The sequence below is a fragment of the Euprymna scolopes genome, chromosome 1, assembly GCF_053919585.1.
Source record: "Euprymna scolopes isolate OS-2025 chromosome 1, ASM5391958v1, whole genome shotgun sequence".
NCBI lineage: Eukaryota > Metazoa > Mollusca > Cephalopoda > Sepiida > Sepiolidae > Euprymna > Euprymna scolopes.
Window position 1 is genome coordinate 55,279,236 of NC_136482.1, and position 13,857 is coordinate 55,293,092.

Genomic DNA, 13,857 nt, shown 5'->3' on the forward strand with positions numbered 1-13,857 from the left:
GGAACTGTTGTTACGTCCTGTCACGGAATCCGGCTCACCAGGAGTATAAACAATATGCACATGGACAGTACAAACATTCCTTACATCAAGGGTTCAATAGGGTTGATATAACGTCGGCTATATATGATGTGTATCTATTCTTGAGGTCTTTCTGGCGTCATTATGGTCAGAGTTTTATCAGCGTTGATAACAGGGACCGCTGTGCTGAAATTGAACACTGTATGAAGTATCGCACAAAGACATTTTTTTATAGAAATATAATTTTATTTATTCTAACAATTAAAAATGTCATTTTAAACTCGACCCGACGCGTGCGTCGCCAATGGCGTTCCGATCTCACCTTTATATGTTCGATGTAAAGGAGTCCAAGCTTCAAGTACATTTACTATAATAAAATTCTTCTCCCATTTCGATAGAGGAAAAAAAGAGAGTGATAGAAAGAGAGAAGAAAGAGAGAAATAGATAAACACGGAAACAGAGACTGGAATATTATTTGGCTTTGAAAATCGTGGTGCAAGCTAAGCAAGTTTGACCTTTGCGCACTTGTGTGCTCTGATAGTTTTGACAGGGTTCAGTTATATAAACACCTTTCAAACTGAGTAAAGATAACTGCACTTGCGTGCTTGTGTTTGCCTCCCAGCGAGTACAAGTCTAGTCAAACTTTTATGTGTAAGGAGCTGAACGGCTCCCTAGAAAATGTCCTTATTTATTGTGCAAAAGGTTAAAATCCACGTTTTTTTATTTGCCTTCCTACAACGGCATAGTTAGACACAAAATTGACTGTAGCCGAACCGCCTGAGTGGATATAATTGGCTGTGAAGTTGGCCTCAAATTGTTTGACCCTGTTTTGGTGTTTGGTTTTGGTAAATCCCGCGCTCAAAAACGGTAGGACAAAACTAAAAATTGCATTAGTCTAGATGAATTTTTACTCGGCTAACCGAGAAAAATGAAGTTTAGTATCAGAACAGATACTCCACTATGAATTGTTTGCAAGAATATAAGATAAAAATTAAATTTAAAAGAAATTGACACAAGGTCATTAAAAGTGTGAATTTTTTATCGTCTGTTTATCCAGTTTCTCTCCTACATTTAGCTAGAATCGTTACGATTATCAGAATATCAGACTCACAGCACAGGCCGGTTCTTTGTTCCGTTTACTAGTTTGGGAAACCTAGTATTTTCCGGTGTCGCCCGACTCACAAAACGCGTCACTATCAAACATATTATAATTGTTATAGAATTTGATTACTCATATAAACAACTTATTGTCACGAAAAATAATGTGATATAGCACACGTTTACACACGTCAACATGTAGAGACTCAACGCTTTGAAAACTTCGTCGCAAAGAAGACAACCACAAGAAATAAGAAAGAAATTCAACTTCCTTTTTCAGGTTTAAAAACAGACATTTATTTCCACCTCATAAACGTAATCGTGATCCTTAGTCTGCGTATATGTTCTCATTTCCATGATCTGTTACTTTTTTCCTGCCATGACATTACTTCGCACACAATCAGTCATTTGCTGAAAACAATTTTTTTACAAGAATTTAAAACCTGCTTCCAGGTAAAAAAAACAATAAAAAACAAGAAAAGAAAAAAGCTAAAATTTCACACAAAAACTTGAATACATAAATCCAAATAAAATGTCCTAGTATATAGTTTAAGCCTTTTCATTTTATTTTTCCCCCGTTAGAATTTGTTCTTTTGTATTCTTTTTTTGTTTTATCTATGAAAAAAATTACAACGTATTTTTCTAAATGTTTAAAGACAACGTTTTAATCCGTTTTAATAGTGAGAATGTAGTTTTTATTCGTATTTTTCGTCATTTCACTGAAGATGTGCTGAAATGTTTCAATTTTGTTGCCAAAAAATTAAAGTTTTAAATGTTAACAATATGTTACACAACCAGTTAACTTCAGACAGATTCAAATCAGAGTTTGTTGGAAAGTATCTCATATTTGTTGGTCTTTAGCTTTAACTTGCCTGAACTGAAACGAAATATTTTTATTTTTGTAATTGCTTATCGACAGTCGTCATAATAGTTAATAATAAGTTATATTGTTAATTGTATTTCCAAGTGTGTTTGCTATATTTTTTTATCGTGCGAGTTTTCTTTTTTAATATGCATTCCTTTATCATTTTCTTCCACAAAATTAAAAATTTTAAATGTTAACAATATGTTAAATCGCCTGGAAAATTGAGGCCAGACTAAATCCAAGTGCATTGAATAGTATTTGATGCTTGTTAGTATTGCGTCTTAAAATGCACGAAACTGAAATGGGGTGTTTTATTTTAGCAATACATTTATTTTATTGTTTAGCGACAACAGGTATATGCTGCTATTAATTGTATTTCCAGATTCGTTTGTTAATATTTTTCGTCGTGAGAAATTATTTTCTTATACATTCATTTTATTTTCTTCCACAACTCTTGATTTCTCTACCTATCATAGCAATCATATTATTAATATTTCTTTTCTACTTTATAGATTTCAACACCGGCTTTCCAAATAGTGTTTTGTTTGATACAAACTTTTCTCCAGTATACTTTAACTATCCTGGTTTGCATAACCTCTTGCATAGTCTTATTAATTACTTGTCTCTTAATCGCTCAACTCCATACAGCAATAGTTAATGTAAGCTTTTGTTTAGTCTACGGCATCTTTTTTCTCTTCAGTGTTCAACCACTTTTGACAAGATTACCCGAGACAATTATGGCCAACAATTATTGCAATTTCCGCTTTTTGGTTTGACTTAATTATTAAGGCTATTATCCACCACGAGCACTCTTTCATTCACTTATTTCTTCTCTAGACACTGCCATTTTCTATACTACTATGTTGGAAAACAGAATCATATGGCAATGTAACTGGTGTGCCTTTTTCTCATAAAGAGCTCTAGATTTATTATCAAGCGATCACATTCGATTAACGATAAGTCTTACTTAACCTCCAAGCAATGTCGCTTGTTATTAATTTTGAAATTAAAGACGTGCTCCATGTGTCTCCTTTTTATAGTCTTCAGTTTTCTTACTGTGACATCATTTCTCCTGAATTTGCATATGCGCCTTCGCGTTCTGTTACATTTCTTCCTTGAAGTATTTCCTATTCATCGAAGTAGTATAGTTCCAATAAAAAGGTCATCTAACTATTAGGGAAAGTTGAGATGTATTCAGTTCAGTGTATATCTACGATAGTATGAAAATAACTTTAGGAAAAAATATGATGCCAATATATAAATTGGAACTCAGTAAAGTACATTGGTTAATATTATTGCTCTGTCCAATTTAAACATAGATTAAAAGTTGATTTTGTTTTTGTTTTTGTTTTAGATTTGTGCGCATAATCTTGGAAACGCACCGATGGCAATCTGTTTTTTTTTTCTACTTTTGGCCTGCTGATGTGGCACATTGTCTATATAAAAGCACTAGTGGGGGGGGGTTGCCCGGTCGTAAAATACGCTTAAATATGATTTTGTTATTTGTCCAGATTTTATAAATATTATACAGTTGTGATTTCGAAAGTTAAAAAAACAATATATTTGGGTGCCATCAGCTAGAATCGAAACAGAAAGCAGAATTGTAGCATTAAAAGCTGGTGACGTTACTACCGTACCCATGTGACAATAAATTAAGATATATGTAAAAAATGTATAAAAAATATGCTAGCAGACCGCTCAGCGTTGCCCGGTTGTAAAATACGCTTAAATACGATATTTAATTTATGCAGATTTCATATGTAGTGGTACAGAGCCAATATTCAATTGATTATTATATTGTAGTCATCAACAAGAATCGAAACTAAATCATGTAGCCTAATTAGTTGGATCTAACTCTAAAAATTAAAGTATGAATGTATATTTGTACATGTGTAGAGAAGCACACTATGTCGACTAAAACATACAAGCTTCAAATTTTAAAAGTTTGACTTCTAAGCAGCTATTTTTACCGAGTGAAAACGAAACTGGATTTGTTCCATCGGTCTCAATTTTCTATATATCAAATTTCAGGTTCGTATCCTAAAAATTAACAAAAGTTTGGTAGACGCCGTTCCTTATAAGACAGACAGAGAAAATATCACTTACACACACACACACACAAACACACACACACACACACACGCACGCACACACACATGCATACACACACACACACACACACACACACACACACACATATATATATATATATATATATATATATATATTTCTATGTTTGGTATTTGATTTATAAGAATCTAATTAACAAGTCACTTCGCATACAGCTGCCATACACGCGCCCGCTCTTTTCACAATAATAATACAAATCTTTTATCCAAAAAACAAGTTTTACATTATTTGCAGTAGATATTTATTTATGGTAGTCGTCTGATAGTTATGAACATTTTATATATTCAAAAATATACTTTATGTAAAGAAAACTATTTATGTCATGCATATGTGTTATCATATAAAAACATTAGAAATTTTGAGGAAAGCATTCAAATAGTGTTTCTATTATTGTTTTCCTCTCAAGGAACATCCTTAGTGTATACGGGAAATTCTTTTCATCCCCTAGAAAAGCCCAGCTACTGAAATAAAAAGACGGTTATTTTATAAAACACAGGCGCATCGAAATAAATGTTTCTGATTAGAACACAACGAAATATGATACTTGACTTCTTTATATCCAACATTATTTAAAATTATTATCTATATATTCCTTTAAATTCGTTTTTCTTTTGGGTGTATTGATATTCATATTAAAAAAACCCTTTTCTACTTATTTAAAAAGAAAATACAATTTTGTTATATATGGGCTGTGGAATTGCATCCATCTGCAAAAGATCTAGCTAATTTGCATATTCTTTTAAATATTCATTTTAATTAATTTCCTATTAGTTTTTTTCGGTTTTCTTATGGGGTGATCATCTTTATTTTACTATTACGTGTAATTATATTCATGCAGATATTCTACATGATTTATACTTGCGTAATATTTGCGTAAAACGTTTACAGGAAACACAAAATTGTTTCCATATATATTTATATATACGTATATATTTTTGTTGCACAGATTTTGCCTACCAAACTCCTCCTAGAGTTTTTGGTCTACGGACATAAAATTTCATATATAAGGTGTTTGAATCCATGCAAAACTTTATATTTGGGTTTTAGCCTGGAAAAATCCGTGCAAAAGTGTGAAAATTAAAAAAGAAAAATGAAATTTGCCAGGTGAAGGTCGAATGCCGCCATTACGAATGCATAATGTAGTTAATATTGGTTCATGTTTTAATTTTTAGCCTTGCAGTAAACATGCTTTTATAGCCCAGTCATTTATGGCATCCGCAAAATAAATCGTGAGCTGAACGTTTTGGTTTCGATTCTCAATGGTGGCGCATGAGTCTTTTTTTTTTTTAATCATTATTATATATTGCATCCAATCTATCTATCTATCTATCTATCTATCTACATCTATAAAAGTGTAAATGTCTGTCTGTCTTTTCTCTATGGTAATTAAGGTAGATAATTATACAGAAATACATTACTTTACATATTCACACTTTTTAATATATACATATGCACATAACGTTATGGACAGTATATAGGGCCCGAGCAAAGCCGGGCGGAACTGCTAGTACGTATATATTTTTATTTCATCTATCTGTCTATCTATCTATCTATATATATTTCTATAAAAGTGAACGTGTCTATCTGTCTGTCTGTCTGTCTGTCTGTCTGTATACATTTCCCTACGCAATAACTCTGTCAATTTTTAGTCTATAGACTCGAAATTTTAAATACCGGGTACTGAGATTTGGTAAAATCGATGTGACTGGTGTCAGCTAGAAATTTGGCTGTTAAGGGGTCAAATTTCAACGATTTGACGTTTAAGAACTCTACCAAACTCCTCCGCCAATTTTGGGTCTAGACACTTGAAATTTTAGATATAGGTTCCTTGAACCTGGATCTAACTTAATAAAGTGATTTGAGCCCGAAACTATAAATTTTAAGGGGTCATAATAGGGGTCAAATTTTAAAAAAAATTGACGTCTGCGTTCTATACCAAATTACTCACACAATTTCTGGTCTAAACATTTGAAATTTTACATAAAGTGTATTCAGAGATAGGGCAAGCTTTTTTATCAGTTTGGGTCGAAAATCTTTAGTTACCAATATATAAATGTATGTATGTATGTCTGTTTGCATGTCTGCCTTAAACTTTCAATAGAGGCGACGGATTTTTTCAAGATCAGTATCGTTTTAAAGTTCGATATTTCATACGAAAAATTGTCTAAAAACATTAATATCTTCCCCTTCAACTAGGCACTTTTCTACGGGGGGGGGTCACTTTTTTCGCCGATATTTTTGAAAGTTATATCTCCTTTATATTATCTAGCCTTAATTTTTAAAAATGTCGCTTCCGGTTTGGCAGTGGTCGTAACAGCATAAACGTTAGGTTTTACTCCGTTTTTTTCCTCCTTTGCGGTCCGGGTTCGAGCCTGCCTTCCTACTACCACTTTTTTTTTTTTTTTTTTTTTGCTCAGCATAAACATCCAAACACCCGGGCAACGCCGGGCACCCATGCTAGTTTTTTATAAAGTCAATAATTGGTCATTTACAGTGTAATATATATATATATATATATATATATATATATATATATATATATATATATATGTGTGTGTGTGTGTGTGTGTGTGTATATGCATATATATGTATATATATGTATATATGTATATGCATATATATGCCTATATATATGTATATATATATATATGTATAAGTATATGTATATATATATGCATATATATATATATATATATATATATATATATATATATATATATATATATATATATATATATATATATAATGTTAACGCGAAAGCTCTTTCGGAATTTGTATGTCGTTGATTTTAAATGATGTATTTATATAAGTTTTCGTTATGATAACTTAACTGTATACATCATTTTAAAATGCGTTTTTCGCTCTCTCTAATCGTTTAAAGTACGACCGTTTTAAAACAACCATGTCTTCTCTTCAGAACGTTGAATATAAGATGGAAAAAAGCAAATTCGCACACTTTTCTTATTTTAATATATGAAAGACTAAAAAGATGCTGAAAAGCTCGCGATATCAACAAAGGGTAGTGCCCAAGAACCATAACTGAACGCAAAACACAGTAGTGGTTTAAGAAATTTCGTGGTTGTGACGAGAGTTGATGGGCGTAGTAGTCAGCAATCGGATGTTGACTACGATCAGTTAAGATATTTAGTCGAAGCCAATCCACGCACAATTTTTCGAGAACTTCCTTCTGAATTAGACGTAGCCTATACGACGAATTGGAAAGATTAGAAAAACAAAAACTTGATAAATAGGTGTCTTACGAATTGAATGGCAAAAATAAAAAAAACGTCATAATGAAGTGGCATCTTCCCGAAGTCTGGGTTGCAGCAAAAGAAAACCATGCTGACATTTTGGTTTTCTGCGACCAATCTCATCCATTACAATTTTTTTAATGCAGACGATACTATTACGGCGGAGAAATACTGTCAACAAATAGAGGAAATGTATCAGAAACTTCAACAACACCGAGCATTAGTAAACAGAAAAAAGCCAAATTCTCCTCTATGACAATACCCGCACGTTGCTAAAGCGACCTTGCATAAGTTAAACCACTCCGAAACCCTGCCTCATCCACTATACTTTTTCAACGTCTCACTTACCGACAAACACTTTTTCAAGCATTCTGACAACTTCCTGCGTGATAAATGCTTCAAAAACCTTAACGATATTAAAACTATCAAAAATGCGATCAACGACTGCATCGCATTTTTTAAATGTTACTGGAATATTTATATTTGTTTTGCGTTCACAAAAGTGTGTTGATTCTGATGGTGCTTATTTCGAATAAATTTCTGTAAGAGCCGCAATATATTCATCTGAATTTAAAAGTTAAAACCCGCAAGGACTTTCTCATCAACCTTATATATATATATATATATATATATATATATATATATATATATATATATATATATATATATATATATATTCAAAACTGTATAGAAGGTCAGAAAATATTGATACCGTCGGTTTCATAAGGGGGACCAGTAAATGGTAAATAATGTTAGACTCTCATCAGCCATATTGCTTTCTGTCTGACGAAAAACCAGGACCACACACATTATCTATAATGATGTTAATTTTTATTTAATTATAGCTTGTCTGTCCCTATTTCTATATATTTTATTTTATTTTAATATCAATTTTTCAATTTTTTATTTAATATGTATTTTAGTAAATATATGTTTAAATTTATTTTGTCCTATTCTGTCCCTAATTGACATGGTTCCGGTCTTAATCGGTTATTCCTTACCTGTTCAAGGGAGGTAATTAATGTATCTTGTTAATTCTTGAAACTTTTGTGTGTCCTTTCTTTTATTTTAATTAAAGGGGGATAACTCATGGATCTTTGCTTTTATATTTTATTGTATTTTTTTATATTTCTTTATATATATATTTTATTATATTTGTCATACTCTTTTAATTTTGATTAATGGAATCAGTATTCCATATGCTGTTATTTTATTTTATGTGTGATTACTATATATCTGGGTATGTTTAAATGGTATAAGATTCTAAGTGATCTCATATAAACTATTTTATTTTCATTTACTGAATTCTAATGTCTGAAGTCTTTATATATATATATATATATATATATATATATATATATATATATATATATATATATGATTTGATGGTATTCTTTTATATAACCGTAAGAATTCTTAACTCTTTAATTAAAAATTGCCTAAATATCTGTTTTCACTTTTGCTAAGTATTTTATACGTTAATTTGACTGCATTTAGAATACTCTTTAAGAATTTCCTTAATATGAGGTCTTCGATTGTTGTTCAGTTCTCCCAGTTTATTAGGATCGCTTGTCTTCTATGAAACACTGCAGACATTTAAACAGATCTTTTGGAGGTTATTTATAGTCTTTATAAGGTGGTATTTCCCCACTTTTTAATTTTTAATTAAAGAGCTAGGAATTTGTACAGCTATATAAAGGAATGCCATAAACTCAAATAGATATATAAAAGGAATAGACATTAGAATTCAGTAAATGAAATTAAAATAGTTTATATCAATCACTAAGAATCTGATACCATTTAAACATACTCAGATATATAGAAACCAAACATAAAAATAAAATAACAGCATATGCAATACTGATTTAATTAATCAAAATAAAAGCCCATAAAAAATATAATAATATATATATAAACAAAATATAAAAAAAATATAATAAAATATAAAAGCAATGATTCATAAATTACCCCCCTTTAATTAAAATAAAAGACAGGAAACCAAAAGTTTCAAGAATTAATAAGATACATTAATTACCTCCCTTGGACCGGTCAGGAATAGTCAATTAAGACCGGAACCATGTCAATTAGGGACAGAATAGGACAAAATAAATTTAAACATATACTTATATTTTCTCAGACCAATGTGAGTCTGGAATTTGCTTGTGCAGAGAAGGCAAGCAATGCTTGACAGGAGGCGGGTTTGTTCAGCACGATTTTTTTCTTGCCCACCTCTTGATCTCCACGAGTCTTCTTTTTTCTGCTTCGTATACTTTGGTACCGTGTATGATTGATCGGCATCACAGACACCGATCCAAAGCTGTTGTTTCCCATTTGAAGATCAAATCTTGTGTTTCTAGGACGGACTTGAGTTGGTGCTTGTATCGCTGTAATGGGCGGCCGATAGATAATTTTTTTGACTGGCTCTGAGTACAGGGTTTGTCGAGGGAGCCTGTTTTCATCCTTTCTGAGGATGTGTCCCGACAACGGAGTCTATGTCTCATGGTGGTGGCCGCAATACTAAGATGTTTGCTCTCTCAAGAACGCTTGTGTTGTACATAGTCATACCATTTGATGTTCAGTATAGCTCGAAGTTTTTGTTGGCATTTTTCGAATTTAATGAGATCACTTTGGTACATAGTCCAAGTCGCACACCCGTAAAAATCATTGGGATAACATTCGTGTGGTGTACCATGAGTTTAGTTTTTATTGATAGATGTTTATTTTTGAAAACGCGCTTCGTCAGTTTACTGAAAGCTTCATTCGGCTTTCTATTTCGTTCTCAATTGAGCACTTTTCTGATATTATGCTACCGGAATGTATGCATATATGGAAAGTGATCTCTTTGCTCAAGAGGACGTCATTTATATGAATACTTATGTCCTATAATATGGTGTTGGGTACTGGTTGCACTAACACTTTTGTCTTACCGATACTAACAGAGAGTCCGAAGCGGAGGTAAGCTGCTGTGAAGTTGTTTACGGATCTGGATGTCTTCCTTGGAATGGTAATGGCAAAGGACCATGTTGTCATCTGCATATTGGAGCTCTGTAATGTGTTGGAATTTCACAAGGCTTTGCGATTTTAGTCTAGCAGGCTTGAAAAGCCCCCCCCCTATCATAGTGGTACCTAATTTCCACCCACGAGTTATTTGGGGGAAATGATAGTCATGATACATTACTGTTGCGTTGTATTACAGCTCATCAGTATTTTCCCTAGCCGTGGATTGAACCTACAACTATCGTGTTGATAGTATATATATTTTATAAAAATAATATTAATATAACAACTCATGAATAATCTTCAAATTGAAAATCTGCATCCCCCCTTTTCATTTTTTTTTTTTACTTTGAGGGTCACCACTTATCAAGGCTCTGTGGTAACTCTAGGATGAAGTAGATGTTCTGCATTCTGTCAAGACAGAAAAGAGTATTCTTTGGAGTTCCAACCCAGATGTGGCAGCATTATTCCCTCTTAGAACATACTTGTTTTTTGTACAGGTAGAGGATCGCGGCGGGAGTGAGATACTTATTGGAGTAGTTAGGCATATGATGTAAATATTTCATTCAGATTCAGGGTAAAAGTGAGCCCCAGAAGTTTGTCATTCCAATTGGGGTAAACTGGGGATATAAGCGTTAGTGAACATTTGAAAGTTTATTTGAGATGTATTAAAGCTGACCAGCCATTCCTTAACCCCATTGCAGCACACGTTTAAGGTCAGAGGAGAGAGAATCAGAAAACTTCTGATCATTGTCGGCTTTTGTAGTGTTGGCAATGATGGTAGTATTGTCTGCATAGATATCGTCAAATGATTGAAGAATATGGTTTGTGAGGTCCTTGATAAAGATAAGGGAGACAGTTAGGCCCAATATGGATCTTTGGAGCATGCCAGCATTAATACTGTGATCTACGTATGTCTGCCCATTAACGACCACTTTAATAGACCTATCAGAGTGAAAGGATGTTATGCTTGAGTGGACATTTTCAGCTATTCCATAGCTAGAGATTTTATGAAGTAAACCTTTCTGTTATATCCTATCAAATGCCTTAGATATGCTAAGAGCTAACGCTATAAAATTTAAACCTACATCAATAAATTCACTGGTTGTGTGTGATATCACAATTAGCACACCACCTGTAGATCTCTCAGAGTGGACACCATATTGCATGTCACTGAAAAGGTTATTTTTGTCGAGATGATTGACAAGTTCTCAATTTATCACAGAGTTGCATTAGCAAACTGTCTTTTCATGTTATCAATTAAGCAGTAATATTTCAATATTTTAAAATTGAGTTTTCTGTTATAAGTGAAAATATAACAAACAAACAAATAAGGAAAAGATAAAATATTATTTTGATAGAGCTTAATATATAGAGTGAAATTGCTCCATATAATAGCCCTTAGACAAAAATGACGGTCTCAATTTCTGACTTTGGCTGGGATGTGTCGTTGTCTTTATTCAAAATCATATACAGTTTGTGATGCTTCCGTTATTAACTTGACTGCCCGTTTCCCGCCCTGGGAATGTCATGGCAAATCTGGCAAGTCAAGCTTATTCCTATTAAATAATGATTTTCGAAGTTCAGAATCAGAAAAATCTTCAGTCATTGTTGCTTAAAAATAGTACCCAATATCAAATCTATTAATTGTGTCCAATGAGTCGCATTAAAATTAATATTTGGTATTGTTTTTAATAGTTTCCTGGTTGACTCCCCGCTTCTGAAAGAATATAAAAATTAATTCAACATTAAAAACTGCAATGTGTACTGCTTTAATAATTATGGTGAAATTAGATAAAATCTTAAAAATGTTTGTATAAATTGGAATAAATAATTGAGTCATTGATATATCATTAAATGTTTACTTACCTAATGGTCAATATTTTTTAAAAGCTTTTTTTCTTCTCCTCGACAAGGTTCAAAAGAGAGTCGCCAATCTGATAGGTCCTGAACTGTCAACTAAACTTCAGCCTCTGTCCCATCGACGAAATGTTGCATCCCTCTGCCTGTTCTACAAGTACTTTAACGGAGAATGCTCTGACAAACTGCAAGCACTTGTGCCCCCTCGACGTAAATACCCCCGACAAACCCGACAAGCAGCTAAATCCCATCCCTTCACAGTAGAGATCCCTAGATACGAGAGAGTCTTCTACTCCAGTAGTTTCTTCCCCAGAACAGCTAGACTTTGGAATTCCCTTCCGGGTCCTTGCTTCCCCAACTGTACTGACATGCAGAAGTTCAAGTGTAACGTGAACCGACATTTTGCTGCCCAACTTCCTACACAGTACCCCTGATGCTTATATCCCCGATAGTATCCCCCTACAACAAAGTGGCAATGTGCCTTGTTTGGGGTGGAAATGTAATAAAAAAAAACTTCAACTTCAAAAATTCAACATTGAATATAGGTTTTCAGGCAGTAAAGAAAATGCATAACCTTGTATGTTTTTAACGCGATCTACTGAATTTCATGAGGCTGCTCCTTAATCCTCTCGATCATATTAAAAATATGCAATTGCTTATTGTGGAATTTATTATTTTAATTACAAACCAACAAATGGCATACACATTTACAATAAAATTTATTAACCTCTGGAGTTTTGTTGGGAGCCTTTGTGGGTATGCACCACGAGTCCATAAACACTCAAGCCTGATGGCTAAAGTTGGATATCTTGCCTGGTTTAAAGGACCAATTTTCCACAAAGCATATCTAGAGTCAACCTTACCTCTAGAGATACCTACTGTGTATTAATACAGTAATCCTTTGTCACAACTGAGGTAATTTATTTCACCAATTTTCCAAATTGAATCCAAAGGACTGCTAATAGTGGAAAATGATATTTGGGGTAAATCATGACAATCATTTGAGCATAATTTCTCTAGGGATCTGCTGAATGTTGTATGACCTTTTTTGTGCAATCATCCATGTTTTTAAAAAGAGCCCTGAAAGGTAGTTCGTTATGGTGCAAAGAGCAACCAATTGTATGAAGATTTTAAAAAAAAATCTCTAAAATTGCCACCATTCCACCTTCACAAGGATAGCCTTGATAGTATTTTCTCTGTTGAATTCATGCAAAACATCCATCACATACTCTGCATGAACAACACCTGTTGCACCACTGTAAGAAAGAACTCTGTATGTCAGATATTTACTTTTATATGGTGTCTCTACTGTAAAAGTTAAATGGTGTTCTGGTTCCTTTAATTTTTTTCATAGTTTTCAGTCCATTTTCCTCCACAATTTCTTTATAAAACAATGTATCCTTATCTATTCTCCCATCAACTCCAATGCATATCAGATTGTCCACATTTTCATTATGTTTTTGGGGAAAGTTGATTTCACTTTAGTTTTTGCCCTGTCCACTTTACATTTATCAATAAGAATATTGCTTACATTATATTGGGCATAAGAAGGCCCATAGCCTACAAATCCAAAAGCAATGCATTGGCAAGGCTGGCGCCAAGATTAGAAGATATGCCCCCCTGACTAACTCAAGAGCA